This window comes from Anser anser (genome assembly GCF_964211835.1).
Source record: "Anser anser genome assembly, contig: HAP1_SCAFFOLD_131, whole genome shotgun sequence".
NCBI lineage: Eukaryota > Metazoa > Chordata > Aves > Anseriformes > Anatidae > Anser > Anser anser.
Window position 1 is genome coordinate 150026 of NW_028153758.1, and position 14425 is coordinate 164450.

General features: G+C 36.4%; 1 pseudogene across 1 annotated transcript in view; it reads right to left on the reverse strand.

The window, feature by feature from the left end:
- Positions 1-14425, reverse strand: part of LOC310891537 (adhesion G-protein coupled receptor V1-like) — a 75817-nt pseudogene that overhangs the window by 33793 nt on the left and 27599 nt on the right. Inside the window, exons 16-23 of the transcript in view lie at positions 13752-13878; positions 11439-11656; positions 9471-10215; positions 7743-8116; positions 5734-5910; positions 2576-2756; positions 1753-1955; positions 970-1099 (exon numbers count right to left, since the gene is read on the reverse strand). The product of the transcript in view is annotated as an adhesion G-protein coupled receptor V1-like (transcript). The remainder of the gene's footprint in view (positions 1-969; positions 1100-1752; positions 1956-2575; positions 2757-5733; positions 5911-7742; positions 8117-9470; positions 10216-11438; positions 11657-13751; positions 13879-14425) is intronic.

A 14425-nucleotide genomic window follows, 5' to 3' on the forward strand; every position in this document is an offset into this window, starting at 1 on the left:
GTCTCAAGACTTTACCAAAAGAATCACTGAGACCATGTTGCACCATAGACACATACAATCATAGCAGAGAGCTGGATTAATTCAAGGAAATCTGATACATCCTCCCAGAAGGGACCACACTTGCAATTTCCGAATTGTTTAAAAAAATAACATCAGTTTAAAAAAAAAAAATCAATTTATGGCTGTCAGTGTTTCTAATTACTTTTCCCTCCAACAAGCTTTACAATCTCCGTTAAAATTTTTCTCAAATGGAAAAAAAAATCTGTAAGGTATTCAGGGGTTTATGTGGCAGCACCACTATGCTTTGCCGTCCCTTCAGACTAGCCCTTCAAACCAATAATTCTTTCAAGTGTTTGTCTTGTTCTTACAGACAGTTATCTACGAGCTACCTCTGCAGCTACAGCTCAGCAAACTCCCTATGGCCCTCAACATCCACAGCCTATTACTGCTATAATCCATTTGACCTATGTATTGCAGTTCTTCTGATTTCACTCATGTGGAAGAAAAAACAAAACAAAACAAAAAAAACCCAAAACAAACAAACAAAAACACAACACTTTGACTGTTTAGCCTTAAATATTTTATAAATATTCCATATTTTTGAAATGCAACATATTGCTAATATATTTTTGCATTATTTTAGTTCTCATTACCAACCATGAAGTTATACAAAGTGAAAAGCAGCAATTGCCTTTAGATGACCTAACAGATGGCAGTGATACACTTTCCCTAATACATGGTAATAATATACTTGCTATGGGATCTGGTTGTTTCCACCAAGGATTAAGAAAAGAACTGAGGAACAGTTCTTCCCTACGAAAAAAGACAGCTGTATGGGGGTGGGGATGTAGAGGTGCTTTTTGTTTGTTTTCAGAAATAACATAGAAAATAATGCCAAGAAAGACAAGATTTTTATGAACGAGTAGAGGTCATGAAAATACAACTAAGGGACTGATATATGTGCCTTACCTCCTCCCTCTGGGTTCAACAGCTCCACTTTAAACGTTTTTTCTAATTCAGGAATAGTATTATCAGTGATGTTAACAGTAATGTACTTGTATCTTTCTCCTGGCTGAAATTCCAGTGTACCCACAACAGCCTGCAATATAAGAGCTCTTCATATTTTTGTTCAAGTCTAATGTTTTCATCCATATAAAAAAAAGAAACAGAACCTTCATTTTGTCTTTTTCAAAACATCTACTTTTCCTCACTTAAGCTTTAAAAAAAAATCTGAAAAATCTGTTTTACAAAAGAAAAAAAAAAAGAAGAAGACATCTAAGTTGACATACTGGTGAGCATCTGCATTCATGTACATTTTTCTTATTTTTCTGCACAAATGATCAGTTGGACAAGCAAGTGCAGATACATGCAGGTTATTTTGCTAGGCATATACAAATCCCAGTATGTACAAGCATAATGTTAACCTGTACATGCACTTGAATAATATGGTCTGTAACAACAGCAAAACTCACAAATTGCTACACTGAAAACTCTGTTAAGAAAAAAAAAAAAAGTTCAAAACCAGAGGCTTTTCCTAGACAATGCAACTTACTGCAGAGAAAAGAATGGAGAAGTCACATGATGTATATTTTTAAGTGAATATTACATATCCATTTGCCACATCACCTTGTAAAGTAGTCTTTCTGTGAAAGAATCATAGCTGGGCTAGAGCAGTCAAACTGAAAGCTATCTCCACGATAAATAACTCTAATTAATTCCAAAACAATTATACCACCTTGGCAGTTGCCATACCTGATAATCTTTGGGACTGAAAGCTGTGACTGGCACTGTTCTGTATTCCACCAGAACTGTTCCAAGAAGGCCTTGTGCACGAACTACCAGTAATCTGACGTGTCCAGCTTCTTCTTTAATAGTAATATGGGGCACAGAAGAGGCTGGAAGAATCATTTTATCACCTGGCTGAGGAGGTGGCCCCACAGAGAACTGGAGCAGACCTGGAAGACAAGAATTACTACTTACATGGCTTTTCATAACAAATTTTAAAGATGATAAACAATTTAAATAAAGTGATTGATAACATATCTTGTGATGGTTCTGAAATTAAAAACCACATATACCAGTATACCCTTAAGCCTCAATCACACTATTTCCAGAGATGTGCTGTGTGCCTTACCCTCTCTCACTGATATTCTTGTCAGTCTTGATAAAAGGCACAGCACAATAATAAAACCTTCTCTTCCCAAAAGAGCCTCACAGGCCACGGTTTTGCGTATTTACTGGTACAAGACATATGGAGAAATGACTCTCATTGTCAGGAATTCTCATTTGATGAAAAACCTGGACAGGATCAACTACATGCAGAGCCTTTATTTGCCCTCACAAGAGAATCATTGCTTGTTTGGGCAGGGAAGATTTGAGGCCTTTTTGTAAAATTATAAAAGAAAACTAATTCAGTATTCATTCATGTATATAAACAATGAATTAATTCAAGTCAGATAAAGTGGAATATATGAGATTGCTTCCTCAACTATTACAACCAAGCAAAGTTTTCATCTGACTGGAAAGAACTACACAATAATCTGAAACAAAGCTGTATAATTCCCATCATTGTTACCGTATGGGTGGTCACTGGCTTTGATGCTGATATCAGTAGTTTCCTTTTCTGGATCTATACTTGCTCCACTGGTAGGAGTTGAACCTAGTTTCCCATCTCCAGACACTGCAGAGACTAATGTCACACGGAAATATTCATTTAACTCCGGAATGTCATCATCAATAACATGCAAATTTAACACCTAGAGAAGGACCAAATCATGGAGAAATCAAACCATGCAACATTCTTTGATTAGTCAGTCAGCTGTATCTGCTGTATAGTTCTGAAAGCAAAGGACACTATTTTTGCTCTCCACATAAATTCAACTAATTTCTAAGATAACATTTTATGTCTAGAATATGCTTTCCAAAAACAATGCTTCCAAGCTACTGGAAATGGAAGGCATATTTTCTGAATTGTTTCAAACTACATAAATAAGTGATAATAAATACTTGTTTGGTTGGTTTTGTATATCTTCACAAAAGCAGAGTTTAATTTCCATGTACTGAACATGAAATATCTGATAAATTTTAAAATCTTTTTGAAATTATGCTTATGAAGAGACATTACAGTGATTAATCCAATTTAGAGAGCAAATAAATTGAGCTTATTATACCACCTGACACTTTGACCTGCAGATCATACGATTTACTAACATAACCTTGCTCTAAACACGCTAACACATTCACTTCAGAAAATTCCATCTTTCTTTATGTTTCGATATGGTCGGACAAACATATAGAAAACATTTAAGTAGCTGATCATATTTAGAGGCATGGTAATGAGTAGATTACAAATGTCAGTTGAAAGTCCCTTAGGATATCCCACCTGAAGAGCAGCTTGCTACCAGCCCGTTTCTTAGAGCCATGCACATTAGCTCCTCTGTATGTATGCAGTAAATTGGACCAGTAAGCTGTGTAGCAAGAGCCTACATCAGCCATTTTCTGCCACTAGATAGAGTAATGTGGGCCTCGTCTATGTTGCCATGCTAGAAAAGCTTTGGAAATTTCTGCTATATATGATTGTATGAAATGCAGTAATATCATTTCACAGAGAAATAAAGCTGAATGAACAAACTATTATAACATGAATGAACTATTTTCAGATACCACACGCTTTTGCCAGTCATCACATTATCCAGATTCACAGTTCTAGTGAAGTCACTGGGATCCCTGCAAATGACTTCAGCGAATTTGAGTCCACATTGACTTCTGCAGCCTGATATAAGTGAAACTGAGGATGGTATTTTCTACTCACAATTCATCCTTATTATACAAACAATAATAGAAAGTGTATGTTGTTTCTACAGTACTGTGGTCCCGCACCACTTCTTCAAATAAATTTAACAATTCTGTGCTGTACATCAGGATTGAATTCATTGAAACAGATTATTTTTATTTCTATTTCTAGCACACGCTGTTTATTACCCCAGAATTTTAATCATAGGACAGCCCACGTTGGATGGGACATCAAAAGATGAAGTTCAATGTTTCATGGAAAAAAAAAAAATAGATGAAATAATCCAGCACCATGTTCAACTGCATCTTAAGCACCCCTGGTGATGGGAATTCTACCATAGAACCATACATTGGTTTGGGCTGGAAGGGACCTTAAAGCCCACCCAGCGCCACCCCCTGCCATGGGCAGGGACACCTCCCCCCAGCCCAGGCTGCCCTCAGCCCCATCCAGCCTGGCCTTGGGCTCTGCCAGGGATGGGGCAGCCGCAGCTCCTCTGGGCAGCCTGGGCCTGGGCCTCACCGCCCTCTGAGGGAAGAATTTCCTCCTTCGCCCCCTCCCTCGCCCTGCTGCCCACGCTGCTGTTGGTGCAGCCCAGGGTACGGGTGGCTTTCTGGGCTGCAAGCACACATTGCCGGCTCATGTCGAGCTTCTCATCAACCACCACGCCCAGGTCCTTCCCCCCCCAAGGGGTGCTCTCAGTGCTTTCTCTGCCCAGCCTGTGTTTGTGCTTGGGATTGCCCTGGCCCAGATGCTGAGGTCGGGACAACCCGACCCTGTCCCTAAGGAAGTCGTTCCAGTAGTTGTAAAAAATTTCAAGACAAAACCTCTCCCACTCTATCTTTGTACTCTTTGCCCTCTGTCTTCTCCTGTGGTTTCTTGAGAAGAGAGAGCCTCTGTCAACTCTGGAGCTGCCCTTTAGGTACTGTAATAATGGGATCAAAGTCCCCTTCTAAAGGGTGAAAAGATCTAACCCCTTGAGTCTTTCCTTAGAGGACAGGTTCTCCAGCTCTTTGATCATCTTTCTGGCCCTCTTTTGGACCTCCAGTCTGCCCACATAATTTTTTAATTGTGGGCCTCTGTAGCTTTGAATTCCTACTCTTCAGTGTATCCTGGTATCCTGGTATTTCTTTTTTCTTTTTCTTTTTTTTTTAAACTAATTCAGATAAGGAATTTCGTAAGACTTTTAGAAAGCTTTCTCAGAAGCAGCTAAAGCTTCCCTTATGTATCATTTCTCTTTCTCTCCCCCAACTCAGAGATGCAATTCTGATTACCAATTTCAGGTGTCTCTAAGGCCAGAATATTGAATAATTTCCTTATGTTCCAGTTGCTCGCACACTTTATGCAGAGGAATAGATTAAAGCAGACAGTAATCATTTCAGGGAGACTCAAAAACAGCTATTGTTACAAGAACACCTTTAATCTCCTGTTTCTGATTTTGAATTTAAAAGGAGACAGAACCTGGATAGCCTTGAGTGCAAGAACAGCAATGAATCTTACTATTGCCTATTTAATTGTTGTGGACATAAATTTGAGTTACAACACTCAGATCAAACCTGATCATTTTCCAATTTCGAAAGTACATGGACTATCTACACTTTTTAAAGTATATGTACACATACACATAAATACAGTTAATATTTTTTATGTATATGTGCATATATCTAATATGTACATGCACACATGGTGACTTTTGAACTGACATATACACAGAGCTACAAATAACACTTTCTTGTTGTCAGGGATGGAAAAAAAGAAAGAAAGAAAATATATATATAACAAAAAAATAACAACATAAAATAACAAAATAAAAAATAATAAGAAGAAAAGCCATGTGAAGTAAACACTCTCTAGTATGCAAACCAGCCAAGCACCCTCAGAAGGTATTTTCCAGGAGGTTTGTAAAGGACAGGATGAATTGTTAATAGGAAGGTAGGGTTTACCTCTGATCTCTGCCAAGGAACGAATGTGATAGTGCCACTGCTATTAGAAAAATCGGTAACAGAGTAATTAATGCCAGTGGAATCAACCTGTGAGATAATGTACTTTATATACACATAGTCTAGGGCTCCCCTTGTACGCTCCACAACACAGGATATAGTGGAACCTTCATCAGCAGTCTGGAAGAAAGCAAAAATTTGGAACGTTTATTACTGTCAAAGTAAATCAAGGCAATTTCATTAAATAACACGAAAATATTTAATGCCAGACAAATGTTCAAGTAAAAAATTGCTGTCATGTTACTTTCAGCTCTTTTGGAGTGTTAGGAAGCTGAAACTGACCTTGATGCCAATCAGAACAATCCTAGTGGAATCTGCAAAAGTCTGATGCCTCCCTGAGGACTATTAAGGTAACAAATAACAATACACTGCAGTTCGTCCTGGACACAACCCCTTTCCTAAAACTATGCGTCAGAGACAGAATCAATATGCTTGAAATGTACCTGTCGAAAGCAAATGAAACTATTGCTTTATAATAACGTCAATATTGTAATTTTCCTTAGCAATAATTTAAAGAAAGATTTGGATCAGCACTTTCTCTAACCAGACACACTATGGATAGAAATAAACTATACCATCATCATTCAGAAAAACAGATTTTTCTCTTCTACTGTCCTCCTTACAATTCTGTATCTTCACAGATAACATGACTTCTGCAGCGACAACTTCACATCTCTGGAATGAAGCTTTAATTGGTACTGACCTTCTATTTTAGAAAATAACGTTCATAAAATTAACATAGAAAATAATTTTATCTGAAAGTTATTGGAAAGGTTAAAGCTATCTTATGCATTAGATAAATTTCAGGGCTGCTTTGTAAGAAAGCATAGATACTGTGTGTGACTTCAGCTGCCTAGTAGACAGATATGCACAGTTAAACTACTGGTAAAAAAATGCTGTGTTCCTGCATCACCACTAAGAGCTCTAATACTTCCCTGGTGAAATGGACATATGATAGGTGCAAAACAATTACCGTGCCATATAATTATTTTTTTTCTTCATGGTTGGCTGATGATCTGTGGCATCACAGCGTATCAGAGGTACTTGAACCTGAAGGAATCTATTATCATAGCATATGGTAGGCACACAATAAGCAAACTGAACCAAACTGAAAACTAGTATCACTCAGGCAAGACAGTTATTTTAAAAACATCATAAGCACTTTGATTAAAAAAGAATGTAATTAAAGCTCATAAGAGTTCCCAAATGAAAACTATATTAAATTTTTTTTTCCACAAAATAATCCAATACCAGTAGAGATAGCTATCATGTTATTCCCCCTTATAATTGATTAAAGAAGTAAAGAATGATTTATGTTTATTTCAAGCCTCCTCAAAAAGTAGCAAGTTTACACTCTGCATATAGAATGGATACCACTGAAAAAAGATTTCATCTGTTAAAACTAAAACAACAAAAAAAACCACTACTAAATCAACCAACTGACATCAAACATATGCAAATTATAACTTAGTTTATGACAGCAAATGAAGGTGGAAAAATCCATAACACTTTGTCATTGCATGATCTCTAGTAAAATTATCTCAAACACATCATGTGACACAGAAAACTAAAATAAAAATCTTTGCAATAATCCATTCTCAAAAAAAAACCAGAGAAGTAAATCTTACATTTTAACTGGTAACTCAAATGTAACAGAAGTGAAGGTAAAATATTTTTCTAGAAAAAAAAAATTAAGCCTTAGTCTTCAGTTTATATAGTAAACTAAATTTTCTTAACCATTTTTTTCTTTAGTTTTTTAAAATTATATAGTAAATCCCAGTGGAACTGAGGTTGTATTAACAGAACATATGCATCTCCAAATCCTAGGAAAACTTTGCTTAACCACAAAAGCAAACACTGCAAAATCTAGGGTTTGTTCAGGTCACTTGGTCCTGCCATTTAGCTTTCTGTGCCTGAAATATCACCTACAATTTCCATTATGACCACCTTACCTCAGGGATACATGCTCCAGTGAAGCCAAATAAACCATTAGCATTATCACTTTTCTGTATTCTTAATCTTGCTGTGGTGTTTTCTTGTGAAATTCGAGCTCCACCACGCACAGAAATGAGCTTTAGTATGAATAATTCTTCTCCTTCTTCCTCTTTGTCATCCTTTGCAGACACGATGAATGATTTATTGGCCTCTCCTTGCCAATACTCCAAATACCCAGAGACAGGGTGGACATCACTTTTTGCAGGAGTTGCATGAAGTTCATAGATCTCTGCTCGTGTCAACTTACGCTCATAAAGCCTTACATCCTGCATTAACCCTGTGTACCTACTGCTGCCGTTGATTCCTGCTCCAATTCTTACTATTCCTGGACCTGAGAAGGAAATTATAATTTTTTCTCATGTTATTGTATTTGTATGAAACAGTCAGCAACTGACTACCTGTTTTTCTTAAAAACCAATGGTAAACTGTTCATTGTCCCTGGATGAGGAATCATATTGATCTTGAGATCCAAAATCAGGAGGTTCCTTGAGCCTCATCTCAATGTTACAGGTAAGTCCTCACAGGCCAAACAATTCCATCCTATGCTGTCCAAGTTTTTCATCCTATTAGTTCTAGCAGCACATTATCATCATCCCTCATTTTTATAAGTCTTAGAGACTTGAGGCTCCCTCTTTCCTCCACAGATTTTCAGAGCAGAACTGCAACCCCTTTTAGCCCTTGTTTTGCTGAACAAATCCTACTTTGTTTCCCTCTGCTAGGGCAGCTGATCCATTCTGATGATACTCATGATTACTGCATTAACCCTTCTGGACATCCATTTCATCCACCACACTGTAATTCCATGCAAATTCCAAACTCTTTTTACAACAGCATTTATATTTCTCTGTCTCCAAACTATAGGATCACAGCTGCCTCATATTCATTCCTACTCTATCCTATTCTGTGCCATGCTATGCTCTTGTGCTAAAACACACACATCAGCTGTTTTCAGTTGCCTTTCAGAAAACGAAAGAAAACAAACAAACAAAAAAAGCTGTGCTCTTCAGTGTATTGTCATACATATGACACTGAGTGGCAGTTGTAGAGATGAGCAACCACAGGAACTGATAAAAGTCCCAGGGCACAAAGTGGAGGATGCTGAGAAAAACTGGGCTGCTATGCACACCACTGTGTATTACCCAACATTCAACGGAGAGAGATGACATACTTGCCTTACTATTGCATTATCCCCAGACACACGCCATCCCCACTAATAAAGAAAATTTACAGCACAGACATATCCTTCTAGCAATAAAAGCATAATTGCATTTCACATATATTTGTTCTAGAAACCGAGGGAGGGAAAAAAAAAAAACCTCTCAGCCTCTCAGCTTAGCTACAGTACTGCAAGTGTGATGGAAATTACTAATTGCAGAAGTACTATTCTTTTTACAAATGGAAAATTTGATTTCTTAAACTTCAACCTGGAATTTTAAAAGCAGAAATAAAATAGTACACCATACAATTAATAGTCCTCTACTCTCACTCAACATCGCAGCAGTTTGAATTTTTTAGAACATTCACACAATTTCCATAGGCTTTCTGAAAATCCTCAAAGAATTCTTATCCATTCCTTTCAATTAACTTAACAGATATAATCATTTCAGTGTATTTCTTCCACCTTTGAAGTGGCTAGACTATGCATTTCAGAGCTTTATATATGGAGAAAAATAGCAAAGGCTCACCATCAAGAATTGCTTCTCCTTTTAGACTCTTCATTCCTCCCAGAACTAGAATTCCATCAACGTAAAATTCAATTATACTTTCATCCAGAGTAATCAGAACGTGAAGCCAAGTATTCTCATCCAGGTATTTCATGACTGATGTTTTAGCCATGTATGTCATATTGGACCCTAATGCTGTATAATGAAGCACTACAGAAACATGAGAATCATTTGTCTGAATTTTCACACCATAATATAAAGTCCCATTATCGTTATCCTTTTCAACTATATAGCCATCTGTACTGACATTAGGAATTAACCAAGCTGAAAATGTAAAATTGGTTACTGCATTATTTCCATTGTTATGGGTATTCAGGACCGATAATGCCAAATGCATCCTCTTTTCCACTGAAATACAGAGCGTCTGTTCCACTGTGATGGCGCCTCATGTGGGGCTGTGATTGTACTGAGCTTGGGAATGATCCAAGCAACAAGAAATCTACCATTGATGGCAGTCCAGCTTGGAAGGTACTAGACAGTATTTCCCAACCTAGTCGGACAACACCAAAGGTGCCTTGCTGTCTCCAGATGGTGAAGTCCGTAATATAGGAAAGGTCATCTTCAGAAAGAGTATCTTCCACTATCTCTCTGTCCTGGCTCTCTGGATCTATAACAAACACTCCAAAAGGGTCATCATTGAAAGGGATCATGACAGTTACAGTAGGACTGGTTTCAGATAACTGACCACCAGGACCAGGAGACCCACCTGCGTAATAGAAGTTAGAGTAAAAGTTAATGATTAAACAACACACTCAGAAAAAAGTTTCAAAGTACTTTTTTTTTTTTTTAATAAAACAAGTTTCTAAAAAAACCTCAAACCCTCCTTTAAGATCCTCTGGACTTATAGCAAATGATCTAACTTGAAAATTACATAGGTTAATTGTATTATTCTTAAAACACTGTGCTGATGTAATTTCAGTAGAAAACAAACCCACATGCTATTTTTCAGCTGTAAAACACACAGATGTCTTTCAGGTGAAACATGACAAGGTCCATCTTTTCTTAATTAGCCAATAAGGTAGGTTACCTTTGATTCGTTTGATAAGCATGGGGGCCAAATTCAATTCTTGTATTGCTCAAAGACTTACAGGAATAGAGAATGGCAAAATCTTGCCTGTTGCCTCTGATACAGAAGTACATACACCTTGCAGAAACAGTAACCAGTTGTGTGTTAAAACTGCTGCCCAGTCCTGGTGTTAGTCATCTATCTTTGCACAGTAAGAATTCATGATATGAAGATCATGTTGTGAATGGAGAATCTCCGTGTTCAAAGTGTACAGTGATCTACCTGTTATAAGCAGGAAATCTTTTGTACATCCGTATGGACTTCACTTACAGGAAAGGCCAACACACATTTTCACTTGTATCAGAGCACAGAAGACCATGAATAGTACTAAAGTGGAATTAATCCAGATTAGGAAATGTGTCCAGTAGCAATTTAAAGTTGTAATTTAAGTCATGTGAAGTGGTAACTACAAGTATTTTACCTCCTCTAGGGAAACAAACAAACAAAAAAGCAACCTCTATTATGGTAGACACACATAACCTTTAATACCTTTGTTATTTCTTTGTTAGTATCTTTGTTTTATATTTTGTGCATGGAGATCTATGTATCTGAAATTCAGAACTCTTGGTTTTTGAAATGAAACTTCTGAACTTTAAGAAGCTTAATTTCAAAAACCAAGAGGCATCCCTTTTAAAGTTCAGATCACCAAAATGTGTTTAACAGTAATTCGGGAACTGAGTAACTCTCTATATATGGAAATCAAGATTAAATGAAAAATAAGACCTAAAACCTTACCAGAAAAGCATAGGATATCAAGACATGATTCAAAGCAATGCTCTTTCTAGTGTTGGTTTCTTTTTGATTGATTAAACATAACTCTTTTCTACCAGATATGAAGGAAATGGTGATATGGAAGACAATACCTGAAGCATTCACCAACTTTAGAATGTAAAATTCATTGAATTCAGGAATTCTATCTGAAATGGCACGTAGTGTTATTGACTTCGACCTTTCACCATCCATGAAGCACACAGTCCCATAAGTTTCATAGAATTCTTCTCCTGGCTTCAGTGCAGAGTTATTATCAAACAACTGCCAGGTCAAAGAAACATTGCCGAAGTGTCCTCTGTGTCTCAAAATCCTGTTCAGTGATACAGAAAGAATGAGAGTCCTGGCAGGCATGCATCAGCGTTGAGTAGAAAAGGAAAATGTGGAGACTCCTTTTACTGTAATCTTCCTTACAGTAAGAAGTAATATACTATGTAATATAAAGTAAAATACTAATATACTACAACTGTTCCATGAAGCCTTCCTTTTAAAGGCAACCACGTTTGCAGTACAATTCTACTCCCGGAATACGTACTTTAGAAAACAGAAGTAGCATACGCAGGTCCATGCAGAATACTACTGTGAAGCTACACATCACTGTGTCTTGTAATTCCAATTTATAATAATAAATATGAATGCATAATAGTTCAGAAAGTTAACATTAAAAATTAATATACTTGGACACTCTTAGACAGGAAAGAGAATCATCTACATTTAACCACAAACGTTTCTCCTTTCAGTCATCAAGTCTACTTAAACTTTTTCTTACACTTGTATTAAATTAGAATTACATTCTACGGCTTTCAGAAATCTACTGTTATTTGTGATTAAGAACGTAGTAAATGAAAAGATTTTTTTTTTTTTGGTAACTATCTGCTAACACAATTACACTAATTTCAAAAAGGCACTACAAATAAAAAGTGACCCATACAGTGCCTTTATTAAGAGTGCGCTTACATACAGGAAGTTTGCTTCTGTCGGTTTGCACGGTGACATAAAATGCCTTATAAATAGATTATATCAGGTTGAAGAATTAGTTCAGCTAAACTAGTCCAGCCACAGCAACACATTTATGTTGTTTCTGCTTCCAAAGGTTTTTCTTCTGTGGCGTTAACCAGGGTGCTCTATCCCAGCTGTGTAGCGCTGCTGCACTAACTCCAATTACCTCATTAAAACCTCTGTGTTTTCGGTGGTTTGGTTACATGCTACTTTGACCACTTTTTTATATGCTACACAACTGTCAAAGTAGTGACAGTATGGAAGAGACAGATCCCTAGTAAATATATTTTATCAATGATGACTGAGCAGGTTCCTCAGATGTTGGAGATCTTGGTATCCTATAATTCCATAAAGCACCTGTATATAAGCATGTTTACATCAAAACAATATTCTTAACACCACCAAATCCACAAAAATTATCCTGCAGATTAGACTATAAAGGACAAAAAAACAACAAAGCCCAAAACAGTGAACAGCACAACAACAAACACACAATGAACTTAATATCCTCTTTTCTTGAGACTATTCATATTTCAGATGTATTGACACAAGCATAAAGAACCAATTCACAGCCATAAGCATCTGCTTCAAGGCTTTAAAACAAACAGACAAAAAAAAAAGGATGATTTTTTAAATGCAAGAAGAACCTCTTCCCTAACTATTTGCACTATCGCATTTATTGTGACCTAACTTCTCTTTACAGCCTGTCTCAAGATTTCTTAACGAAAAATCATTTTTTCATCCAATTAAAACCCCATAGTAAATTTATGAAATGAATGTAACAAGGCGAGATGCCAAGTGCATTCAATTTTTAACCCTGCTAATTCTTCAATATATCATGGTGGCACAAAGGAAAATACTTTCAAAGGTCAGACTAATGAAGAGTGTCACATCCGGACTTTAAGTATAGATTTCAATCTGTAATTAACAGATAAAAGAAAAAAAAAATACAAAAACAGAAAGAAAGAATACAGTAGTTTGCAGTTGAAAATTTCAAAGATGGGTACAAAAAGCCACCTAGTGCCACACAGTTTTATTTAGCTATTTGTTGAGTGGTTTTTTTTCTTTTTCTGTCAGCCTAGGTTATATTGTGCTCAATCATTCAGATTTTTCTGTATCTACAGGTTCCTGAGATTATAACAGAACATCAATGCTGAAGTCTTATTTAGTTACATTTCAACATGAGCTTCTGTGCACTTTTTAATATTTACTGTGTACTCCATAGTATTACAGGTGATGTCTTCAACACATTACAAATCATTTAATCCAAAATTTTGTAAAACTGTTTTTCTATAGTGCACTTCTATCAATGCACACTTGTGCATTTGATTTAATCAAAGTGCTATTTATAAAGTACCACATACACCAGTTCCAAAAGAGTGCAAAGATATTCTTTAAACGTTACTTACCAAAAAATGTTACTTTTGCCTTCTTCAACTGGCTTCTCTAAAGGTTCCAAAGAGAAAATTCCATTAGGATCATCATTTGCTTCAATAATAACTGTTGCCATTCCAGCCTTAAAGATAACTGTATCTCCTAAAAAAGAGGACAATTATTATTATTAAAATTGGAATCAGAAATGTAGGTAACTCTAAATCCAATTATGTTTTCTACTCACTACAATTGCTTTTATACAAAGAAAAGGACAATTATAAAAGTCAGTGAAAAACAGAATTTGAGGTATTCAGCAGCAGGCAAATCAGAGTAAAAGTATTTAAGTAGTGTACCATCCAGAGAGCAAGACGTAAGATTTTCAGGAAAAATGACATGAACTGAGAAGATGTGATTCTTACTACACAGTATCCTTGCATGTAGTTGTTATGTGAGGTAACATTTTCTGTTTGATCATCTGGACAAGTCAAAAGAATAAGATATTCAGAGGTACAGAATAAAAGAGTAAGGTATTCAGAGAGCCCCGACCTTCTTTAGACCTAGAAGAAAAGTATTGCATTTAAACTAAATACAAGCTATGAGCAATGTCTAAGAGTTTATTCACTCCCATATCAAAGAATATCTAAAAGGAAGAAACATAAGATTCTTATTATGTAGATGGGAAGCTAGCAGGATTTCAGTGTGCATATTA